The following is an 11,101-nucleotide window of genomic DNA, read 5'->3' as shown; positions in this document are numbered from 1 at the left end:
CAGAACTGTGAAACTTCAGTCTGCATGTATTTGAACAGTAGCAAGATAAAGTTTATTAGTTCACATCTATGACTGTAGGTACTTTGTATCTGCGTGATATCATGATATCCTCGGAGCAGGCTCAACCAATCAGGAGGAGAGCCCAGACAGAGAGAGAGAGGCCCCCAAGACAAGGTCGGGCAGCGGGGGGCGGGGAGTACACAGGCAGATGTCATGAGGGAATTTCATTGGTGCCTTGTAATGTCACTAGGTCACAAGGGAGGACAAGGGGAGCTTGTGTCAGGTGCCACAGCCTCATCACTCTGGTGTACTCAGTCATCTGGGCGGGGTGCTCACAGACTGTGGCGATGGGAGGCAGCAGAATACGAAGTTTAAAAAGTTTACCATATAGTATGTCCACTTGCTCAGTTAGGTGCATCTTAAATGACAAGATAAAGGAAACACAACAGGGAAACTGGGTGTGTCCCTTTTAGAAACATCCAATGCCTCGCCTCCTTCGTTGGAGCCTCTGTAGGCCCTTTGCCAGCTCCAGTCTCCCGCCTCTGGGACACTGACTCCAAGGAGCAGACTCCCATTCCCGAGCGTATGCTGGACAAGAACTACATTACCCTGAAGACTATGCTCCGCGGAATGGCTGTGAGCGCCGCTCTGATGACGTCACAGAAAACGGGCGTTAGTGGCTCGTGTTGTCAGGGGCGGGACTTCCTGTGTCGCCAGGGAGGCCGTTTGTTCGTGATGGGGCAGTTGTGTCTCTATCTTAGGTGACTTCTACCGGGGTCGTCGGGACGGAGCGGGGAGGACAGCCTGGAGGGCCCACCTGCGCCTTTGTACGACCTGGGGGAGGGTCAGCTAAGCCCGCTGGACCCGCCGGTCTCCGGCGCCCTCACGTGGTCCTACGCTCCCCGCGGTGCGATGGCGGCGCTGGTGACCCCGGCGCAGGTGAGTGGACGGCGCGCCAGGCCACGCCCGCTCGGACCCCATCCAGGTGGCCGAGGCGCGCTGCTGTGCAGGATGGTGGTGTCCTGTGAGTCGTCACCTTGTCCTCCCCAGGGCATTGTTTGTCGGAGCCTCGGGATGGGGTCGCTTGTGCTTCGGGTGGGAATCCAGGTTAGCGGCTTCACACGGAGGGTCCCATTTCTGTCAGTCAGTGAGTGAGACGCTGTGTGGTAGGGAGAGATGTGGCTTCTCGAATCCCCCTGACCCCATACCGCTGGCGTGGAAGGACCCGCAGGGAGGAGCGCAGGCCACGCAGTCCGGAGACCTTTCTGTGTGTTGCGGCCCCGCCTCTTCCCGAGTCTAGGACTTTGAGCAGCTTTCCCTGCTGTTCTTGGTTATGTTTTTCTTGGCTGCGTGGTGAGGCATGCGGGATCCTAGTTCCCCGACCAGGGATGGAACCCGTGCTCCCTGCATTGGGAGCGCGGAGTCTTAACCACTGGACCGCCAGGGACGTCCCTATCCTTGGTTTTTATGCTAAAGTTCCTCCAACTAGGTTGAGGGAACTAGAAAAACCACATAGGTGACGTGTATCCCCCCGAGTACAGCACGGTGCAGGGAGCATCGCTCTGGCTCTCTTTCCACGGAGGTGCCTTTTTAGCCTTTGTTGATCTTAGAGGCTCATCCATAGGGGAATCTGACCCTTGGGTTCCCAGCTGTGTAACCTCTACAAAGATAAGGGCTGGGGTGAGGAAGAGGCAGGAGTAGCCTGCAGCAGCTTGGGGATTGCAGCCCTGCTAGGACAGAAAGGGTGTCAGGACAGGCAGGGTGCCCAGAAGGCCAAGGAATTTGTCTTTCAGTTTACAGCCAATGGAACTGGCTTCCCACTGAATCTGTTTTCCTATTTGAGGCTCAGTTACATATGGTAAGTGGTGATAGTGTGCAGGAGTGTGGTGTCCATTTGGACATGAAAACACAAGAGGTCCTGGGTAATTCCATAGCCGTGACCCTGAGTACCCTCATCATAGTCCTGATCGCTGTCAGGACTTGTCTTATTTGTTAACTTCCCATTCACTTGGCTCCTTCCTCACTTTATTTCAGACTCACTCCAGTGTGCTGTCCTGCAACAGGCTTTCCCTGGTGCCCTGTCGAAAGCAGACCGTGACCTCTTGTCTTCTCACTCTATTTTCTTTCTTTTTTTCTTTCTTTTTAAAATTTATTTGTTTTATTTTTAACTGTGTTGGGTCTTTGTTGCTGCATGCAGGCTCTCTAGTTGTGGTCAGCGGAGGCTACTCTTCCTTGGGTTGTGCGGGCTTCTCATTACGGTGGCTTCTCTTGTTGTGGAGCACAGGTTGTAGGTGCACGGGCTTCAGTAGTTGTGGCTCACAGACTCAGTAGTTGTGGCACACGGCCTCTAGAGTGCAGGCTCAGTAGTTGTGGTGCATGGGCTTAGTTGCTCCGCGCGGCACATGGGATCTTCCCGGACCAGGGCTCAAACCTCTGTCCCCTGCATTGGCAGGCGGATTCTTAACCACAGAACCACCAGGGAACTCTATTTTCTTGACTTTGGAATCTTTGCGTCCCTCTGACATTGTCTTGCTCATTGATATCGTTACTTGTTTAGCATCTCTTTCCAGCCCTGGACCATGAGCGCCTGTTGCTGCTCTCTGCCAAGACCTAGAACAGCCTGGGCTTGTAAAAGGCACTCAATAAATGGTTAAATGAATGAATGGGTCTGCCACTCAGGTGCTCCCATCACACTTATAATAAGTACAACCTCCTGCACTGTGGCCCACAGGCCTGTACTGGAGCTGCCCCATGACTTCCTCCATGCTTCTTCCTCTCCCCTTCTTCCCTTACTCACCGCAGTCAGCCAGGAGGTCCTGAACTTGCAAAATTCCTGCCCAATTGGCAGCTTTTCCCCTTGCATTTTCCTTCATCTGGGGCCCTGTTCCCAGATCTCTGCAGGGCTATCTCTCCCCACCCTTCCTGTGCATCACTGTCACCTCTTAGGACAGTCTTTTCCTAGCTGTTGTAATTCTAGCTAAGGTACAACTTGCTCCCACCTGCCCATCTTCTGGCAACTCTGTGCCATCTTTTTCTGGCTGGATGTTCAATTCCCACTTCTGTTCCTTTATATATATATATAACAAAATTTTAATTATGTACTGAAAATAAATTACAGGAAAGAACTTTAAAATGCTACAGAGGACAAAGTCACGATAAACATTCCCATTGAATTCCCTTGGGGGGTGGGGGGTGAGATTGCAGTGCTCAAGAAGATAAATATCACAAATATATCAAAAACTTCAAATTGTGTCTGCATTCACACACTGACATGAGCCACAAACATTCCTTCACAGTGACTGTACTCATTAGCCTACCACAGAACTAGATTTTGTCATAAACTACAAAACTTTTAATACAAAATCGTGTTTATATATTTATAATTCATATACATGCCCTATCTGCGATTTTAGAAAATAAAAGCTGCACACTGTATAGATACTCTTAACTCAGAGCTGTAGGCAACATTTTTGGTTGGAATTTCTCCCCCAATAAAATTAATGGCATATTTTATGTACACAAAGGCTAAACTGCATAAAGACAGTTCAGTTTCCCAGATATGCATCTCCTTTTTGGACAGGTTTATAAATTTTCAAAGGCAAGACAAATGTACACCTCAGAGTCATTTTCTTAGCTACAAGAGTTATCATGTAATTTCTGTGAAGTTCCTGATATATGCATTTATGTAATACTGGTATTGAAGGCAGTAAAGCAATATGTACTTTTAATGTCGTGGCTCAATAAAGGCTTCATTGTCATTGCAATCTGATTCTTGATACAGTGATTCATAACCTCTAAAAATTAAAATTTCAATGGGACACTGTGTTAAAGAGATTCTAAATAGATTTCTTAAAATATTTCCCTGAAATATCCTTTACATAAGACAGATTTCACTAACATTAGATTAAGTAAAAAGGGAAAAAAAAGAATTAAACATGGCACAAGTGTGCATGAAAACTAATGCACAGTTAGTCTTCATGTCTTAGGAGCCATAAATAGAATGCTTAAAACCAACAACTTCAACTCTGTGGCAGCCATCTGTGAAGCCAGTTATACTAAACTACTGCTACAGTTGATTGTAAACTTTGGTTTATTTTTATTTGAGTTCTCATTGTACAGCTAGCATGAAAAGAAGAAAGAGTGGAGTCCATGAGGAGAAGAACTGTCAGTCTTTAATCTGGCATGATGAGACAGCTGGACAGTCAGGCTTTCTCTGATAGAGTTTGTTACAGACTGCCTTATGTTTTCCTCTGTCGAATTATCACCCAGGGGCTTCAATACCTGTTCCCATAGTGTTTCAGCAATCTGATCAATCATTGTTCAAATTTCTGTGAACTCCCCAGAGTATGTAACATATGCCCAAGTACAAAGAGGCCTCAGTGCTAACCGCATGACAAGGTTACACAGACGGCTATAGAGTTTAGGCCAACGAAACCAGTCAGTCCTGAGATTATATACATAGCAAACATGACTGCAAACAGTGTGGCAGGCATATGAGCAGCATAGAAGATATTTTTGCCATCATTGTGCTTTATAAAATTTGCATAGGTTTCTTTATAAAATTTGCATAGGTTTCTTCTATTTCAGCCTCAAGCTGGTCCTGATAATGACGGTAGAATTCATCTCCACCCATTTTTTTTACTGAACGAAACTGTTTAATCGCCACTTCCTTGAGATCCAGGTGTTTTCACTTCCAGATCTGAAGGTGCAATGTAAGGCTTGTCCCCACCGCCTACCTGCTCCATACTTTCTCGCTCCTGCTACTGCAGCAAAATTATTAGCTTCAGCTGTTGCCTGAAGCATGGACTTTTTACATAAATTTTAATATAAGCCTTAAAGTATTCTACAAGATCTCTACAAATGACTTTCATCTCTTATCTCTTTTGCTACCAAATTTTCTGGGGCAAGTAGCACTGGAACCAGATTTCAAAGCTCTCCTTTAAACTCTTCATCAATATCTTTCAATCTCCTATCAAAACTAGGATGGGCTTCCCTGGTGGTGCAGTTGTTGAGAGTCCGCCTGCCGATGCAGGGGACATGGGTTCGTGTCCCTGTCCGGGAAGATCCCACATGCCGCGGAGTGGCTAGGCCCGTGAGCCATGGCCGCTGAGCCTGCGCGTCCGGAACCCGTGCTCCTCAACGGGAGAGGCCACAAAAAAACTAGGATTAGTTGCAACTTTAAGACTAGGATGTGGCAAAAGGAAGCAACCAAGATTTGAGAAACAATTGTGAATGTGCTTCCTTACATTCTGTAGCTCTTCAGGTTGATTTTGTTTTACCTGCAATCTCTTTTCAAGGAATTGTTTTCCACTTTCCAAACCATATGAATGTTCATAAGGATAACTCCAGTTTCGAATCAAAAACATTAATGTCTGAAATGATTTCTGGTAGATTTCTTTCATTGCAAGTCTGCCATATTCTGTAAATAATTGCAAGTGTTGAAGATCATCTTCTTGAATATTTTGAGACAAATTATATACCTGGAGAGAGCCAGTCATAGTGCTCAGAGCAAACACTGTTGCACAATCTCTGATAGTTGACTGGCTATCAAAGGCACCTTGGGTATCCATTAGCAGCACAGCCACTTTTGTTCATTCCAGACATACGCCTGTTGTTTCTCTTTTGCAACAAACTCGCCATGTAAAGCCAGTCAGTGCTTCATTGTTTCCACCAATCCAACTTTGAGAATCCTTGTTATACATACATCTAAGCATGAAGTCCAGTAAAAATGATTTCCCTTTACAAAAAGCTCCTGTCACGGATACCACTACTATGTGAAGATCTCTTATGTGCTCCTGTAGCAATATCTGCTCCAAAACTTCTTCATCAAGCTCAAAATTATGGTCATCTTCATGTACAAGAACAATCTGTACTGGAAATGGTTTCTTCATAACCTCATCAGAGTTTACTAGGTTGTCATCTTCATAATTCTCACCTAGGAGGGTTGTGGACGAGACGTGGTTAACCCAGGTGTTTGGGTTGCTGTTTCGCCTCTGACGCCGCAGCCCCTCGTGTAGCTGCTACCTCCGCACTGCTTCGCCACCGCCCCCACCCTTTTTTTTTTGCCACGCAACATCGCTTGTAGGATTTTAGTTCCCTGACCAACTATTGAGCTTAGGGCCTCAGCAGTAAAAGCGTGGAGTCCTAACCACTGAACCACCAAGGAATTCCCCCACTTTTCCTTAAATTTGAGGTTGTGGTTGATTTTCTAGAGCTGCCTGAGCCTCAGGCCTCTGGCTGTGACATGGTGGTGACGATGGCATTTACCTTGTGGGCTGTGGATTAGTGAAAGTCACAAAATACACTGAACACTTAACTGGGCCAGGCACTCCACAGCATCTGGTGTGGGAACATTTTCTCTTTAGTTCTAAGAATTGGCATAGTGGGAGTGATTGTTGTATTGATGTGGAAATTGATGCTTGGAGAAATGATGGGATGTCGTCCTCCCCATGATCACACTGCCAGCAAGTGTCAGATTTTTTTTATATATATAAATTTGTTTATATATTTTTTGCTGTGTTGGGTCTTTGTTGCTGCGCGCGGGCTTTCTCTAGTTGTGGCAAGCAGGAGCTACTCTTCATTGCGGTGCATGGGCTTCTCATTGCGGTGGCTTCTCTTTGTTGTGGAGCACGGACCCTAGAGCACATGGGCTTCAGTAGTTGTGGCATGCGGGCTCAGTAATTGTGGCTCACGGGCTCTAGAGCACAGGCTCAGTAGTTGTGGCACTCGGGCTTAGCTGCTCCGTGGCATGTGAGATGTTCCCTGACCAGGGCTCAAACCCGTGTCTCCTGCATTGGCAGGCAGATTCTTAACCAGTGCACCACCAGGGAAGTCCCGAGTGTCAGATTTAAGAGTCTTCATTCAAACCCCAGAAATCTGGCTCCAGAGCGAGGGATCTCTAGTCACTTTATCGCAGCGTGTGAAGACCACAGCCTGGGGCAGGTGCACCGTGAGGACCAGGGAGGCTCAGCACCTGTCACTTTGCTGTTACCATTGTTGGAATTATCATCATGAACATTTTCCCAGAGCACGTACCATCTGCCCCCAGTCCTCATGGAAAACCATTGTCTGTGTCATCTCTAGTGGCTTCCTTCACAGGAGGCTTTTCTCTCAGCCACAGTTGCATTATATCCAGAGACTGCTTCCACCTCCCCCTTGAGCCCAACACAGAACTCGGCGATCAGCAGGCCTCAGTGGTTCAGGCCTGCGTCTCTCTGCATCTTAACCGGCAACAGAGTGACAGGGTTGATCCTATCCAAGTGCAAAAGTCCAACACCACTACCTATTTGACTGTCCAGGTGTTGGTGACCTTCAAGGATGTGGCCGTGACCTTTACCCGGGAGGAGTGGGGACAACTTGACCTGGATCAGAGGACCCTGTACCAAGAGGTGATGCTGGAGATCTGTGGGCTCCTGGTCTCACTGGGTAAGTGCTTAGCTCTCACACATGTGGGGGACCCCACCCACCTTGTTTCCAGGCTGATCAAGGTCACAGGAGTCACCTTTCCTCCTCCCCACAGGCCCTGCATTTTTCTGGTCGCTTCTCCTCCTGCCTGGTCTCCCTGTGTCTGTAGCAGTGATCGGTGGGATAGAAACAATGTCCTTATGAACACCAGCCCCATCCTAGTGCCCAGCACCCTAGGGCCTCAGTTTGAGGTCCTTGTTGCAGATTCCACAGGAGGGAAGCTGACTGACCCAGCCTGGTGATGTCAGGTATCACCACAGCCAGTTAGCAGGGCTGTTCTCAGACGAGTGGGTGAGTGAGGGAGACCCCTACATGGCATTTGTCATCAGTGCCACCCAGGGATCTTCCTAAACAGCACAATCTTGGTTCAAAGGCCGCTCGTGTCTACATCATCATCACATGCTTTCTGAGGCCTGGGCCATGATCCTCCCCTGGGCAGGAGATCATTTTAGAAGGTGCACAGGAATGTCATGGAATGCCACAGGTGGACACCCTGCAAAAGCCAGTCCTTTTACCTTCTCTGTCTGGCACGCTGATTGTTGTCAAGAGAAAGTCTCAGATCAGTGTGAGTGAGTATTCCATGGCCCCCTTTGTGGTTAATTTTTCTGTTCAACAGAGGGACCAGCCTCTAGCTCACAGCCCTGAGCCTTCTACGTGAACATGCTAGGACCTTAATGCCATTATTTTGACTTCAGCGTTGTGGGTTTTTTTGTTTTTTATTGGAGTATTCCCAGGGTCCCGTGGCTGTGTGTGAAAGTGGCATGACCCTGCATGGGGCTGGCTTCCACTGATGAAGTTTAAGGGAAGTGGTGTTGTGTAGACAGACAGCACCACCCTCTATAGCAGTTGCAGCCCAGGAATGGTGTTTGTGCCGTTGGATTCCCAGTCACAGATCAACATTTTCTTTACTTTGGGAGCTGCTACATTCATGGTCTTGTTCCTGTCATGAAGTCCCAGATAGGCTGGAAGGTTTCATTCTTCTCATCAAAACACCTGCGTCCTGTTTTTTTCTCCATCCACAGGGCATCCAGTTCCCAAACCAGAGTTGATCCACTTGCTGGAACATGGGCAGGAGCTGTGGATGGGAAGGAGAGGCCTCCCACATAGCATGTGCCCAGGTAGGAGCCAATAGCTGTTGGGCAAGTGGGTTCACAGCAACCTTGAGAATGCATGGGGACCAGTGCCTCTGAGCTGCTATGTGAAACCCCCTTTGTGGGGTCTGGTGGTTTCTCTCACATCAAAGTATAGTGTGCATCAGCTGGCCAGCTTGGGACCACACCATTATTTAGAGACCCAGGCACCTTCTTTTTTTTTTTTTTTAATTTTTATTTTCTCTCTCTTTTTTTTTTATTGAAGTACAGTTGACTTACACTGTCGTGCTAATTTCTGCCATACAGCAAAATGACTCAGTTATACACATATATAATTCCTTTTTTATATCCTTTTCCATTATGGTTTATAACAGGATATTGAATATAGTTCCCTGCACTATACAGTAGGACCTTGTTGTTTATTCATCCTATATATAATAGTTTGCATTTGCTAATCCAAAACTCCCACTCCTTCCCTCCCCACCCACCCTTCTCCTTGGCAAACGCAAGTCTGTTCTCTATGTCTGTGAGTCTGTTTCTCATTCATAAGTAGGTTCATTTGTGTCATATTTTAGATTCCACATATAAGTGACATCATATGGTATTTGTCTTTCTCTTTCTGACTTACTTCACTTAGTATGATAATCTCTAGTTGCATCTAGAGATCCAGGCACCTTCTGACGTCAACGTATATCTCTAAGGTTGGTCCAGCATAATCCAGCTGGTGGAGGGGAAACAGCAAGGGATAGGGGCCAGGCCACACCCAGATGCACACATACTTTACTCCTCTGTATCTCACAGGCAAGGACTAGGCATTTGGCCACAGCTGGATGCTCAGGACTGGAGAGTGTGGTTTTGCTCTGGGCCGAAGGAGAAGAGCCAGTGGGCTTGGTTTGTATGACCTCTGTCTACTCTACTCACCCTGCTCTCAGAAAGTCAGAGCGAGGCTAGTGTGTATGTGAGTGGGTTGTTTGAAGGTATAATGAGATAATGCAGAAAACTGCTTAGTACAGTGCCTGGTCTATAGAGAGGGTCGACTAAGGTCAGTTCTTACCGTATCCATGTAATTGTATTAATCAAAGTGAATGGTGGTATCACGCATTTTTCCTGGACTTCTAGACTCAGAGGAAAAGGGGCCTTTCTTCCTCTTGAAGTTATGATCTATGCTATACTCTCTATGTAACTCTTTCCCACCTTCTCCATCCATTTATCCATCCTCCTGTTTGTCCACAAGACACTCAGAAGCAGCCCCTTGCACTGTACCTTCCTGCCCCTCTTGCCGTTAAGAACACCAAGCGGATGTTTGGGGTTTTCAGCCCCACATCTCTGCTGCTGACTGTAGCTTGAATAATCCACAGTGAGTCACGGTCTCTACTCTCTATCGGTCCTTCAGTCTTCTCAGCCCGCCTGTAAGTGTCTTTGGCCAACTCCACTACCGATGCTCTGTTCCACACACCACCCCACCCCCATTTCCTTATTCCCAGATCTCCACTTTCGTGTCTCAGAGACCTCTCAAACTTGTCCTGCCTTAGAAGACCCCCGGGATCCTGCCCACTCCTATCCCGTGCCGTGTTCTGAGAACGTCCTGCCATCTAAGCTGATTAGAAGATTAGCAACACCTCAGCCAGCCTCTCTCTCCATCAAACCAACATCCGTCCATCCCCAGGCCTGCCCGTTTGAGATTATCCGTGTGTCCTGAGTCCATCACCAGCACCCTAATTCAAGCTCTCGTCATCTTTTTATATATATATAAATTTATTTATTTTATTTAATTTATTTTTGGCTGTATTGGGTCTTCACTGCTGCGCGCAGGCTTTCTCTAGTTGCAGCGAGCGGGGACTACTCTTCGTTGCGGTGTGTGGGCTTCTCATTTGCTGTGGTGGAGCACGGGCTCTAGGTGCACGATCTTCAGTAGTTGCAGCACATGGGCTCGTGGGCTCCAGAGTGCAGACTCAGTAGTTGTGGCACACGGGCTTACTTGCTCTGCGGCATGTGGAATTTTCTGTGACCAGGGATCGAACCCATGTCCCCTGCTTTGGCAGGCGGATTCTTAACCACTGCGCCACCAGGGAAGTCCCTCTTGTCATCTTTTTTTTTTTAAATAAATTTATTTATTTATTTATTTATTTTGTGTGTGTGTGTGTGTGTGTGTGTGTGTGTGTGTGTGTGTGTGTGTGTGTGTTTTAACATCTTTATTGGGGTACAATTGCTTTACAATGGTGTGTTAGTTTCTGCTCCATAACTATTTATTTTATTTATTTATTTTTGGATCTGTTGGGTCTTCATTGCTGCACGTGAGCTTTTTCTAGTTGTGGCAAGCGGGGGCTACTCTTCGTTGCAGTGCGTGGGCTTCTCATTGCGGTGGCTTCTCTCGTGGAGCACAGGTTCTAGGCTCATGGGATTCAGTAGTTGAGGCATGCAGGCTCAGTAGTTGCGGCTCACGGGCTCTAGAGCACAGGCTCAGTAGTTGTGGCTCATGGGGTTAGTTGCTCCGCGGCATGTGGGATCTTCCCAGACCACGGATCAAACCCGTGTCCCCTGCATTG

The 11,101-nt window shown here is 47.4% G+C and overlaps 1 pseudogene across 1 annotated transcript; it reads right to left on the bottom strand.

The window, feature by feature from the left end:
• Nucleotides 1-4,119: 4,119 nt before the first annotated feature.
• On the bottom strand, nt 4,120-7,065 carry LOC309977084 (atlastin-2-like; annotated as a pseudogene). The gene is made up of 3 exons: nt 7,036-7,065; nt 5,154-6,017; nt 4,120-4,969 (listed from the first exon to the last, which is right to left on the bottom strand). The product of its transcript is annotated as an atlastin-2-like (transcript).
• Nucleotides 7,066-11,101: the final 4,036 nt, after the last annotated feature.

This window comes from Leucopleurus acutus, assembly GCF_964270905.1.
Source record: "Leucopleurus acutus genome assembly, chromosome: 20".
Classification (NCBI taxonomy): domain Eukaryota; kingdom Metazoa; phylum Chordata; class Mammalia; order Artiodactyla; family Delphinidae; genus Leucopleurus; species Leucopleurus acutus.
This window is presented reverse-complemented; position numbering and strand designations above follow the sequence as displayed.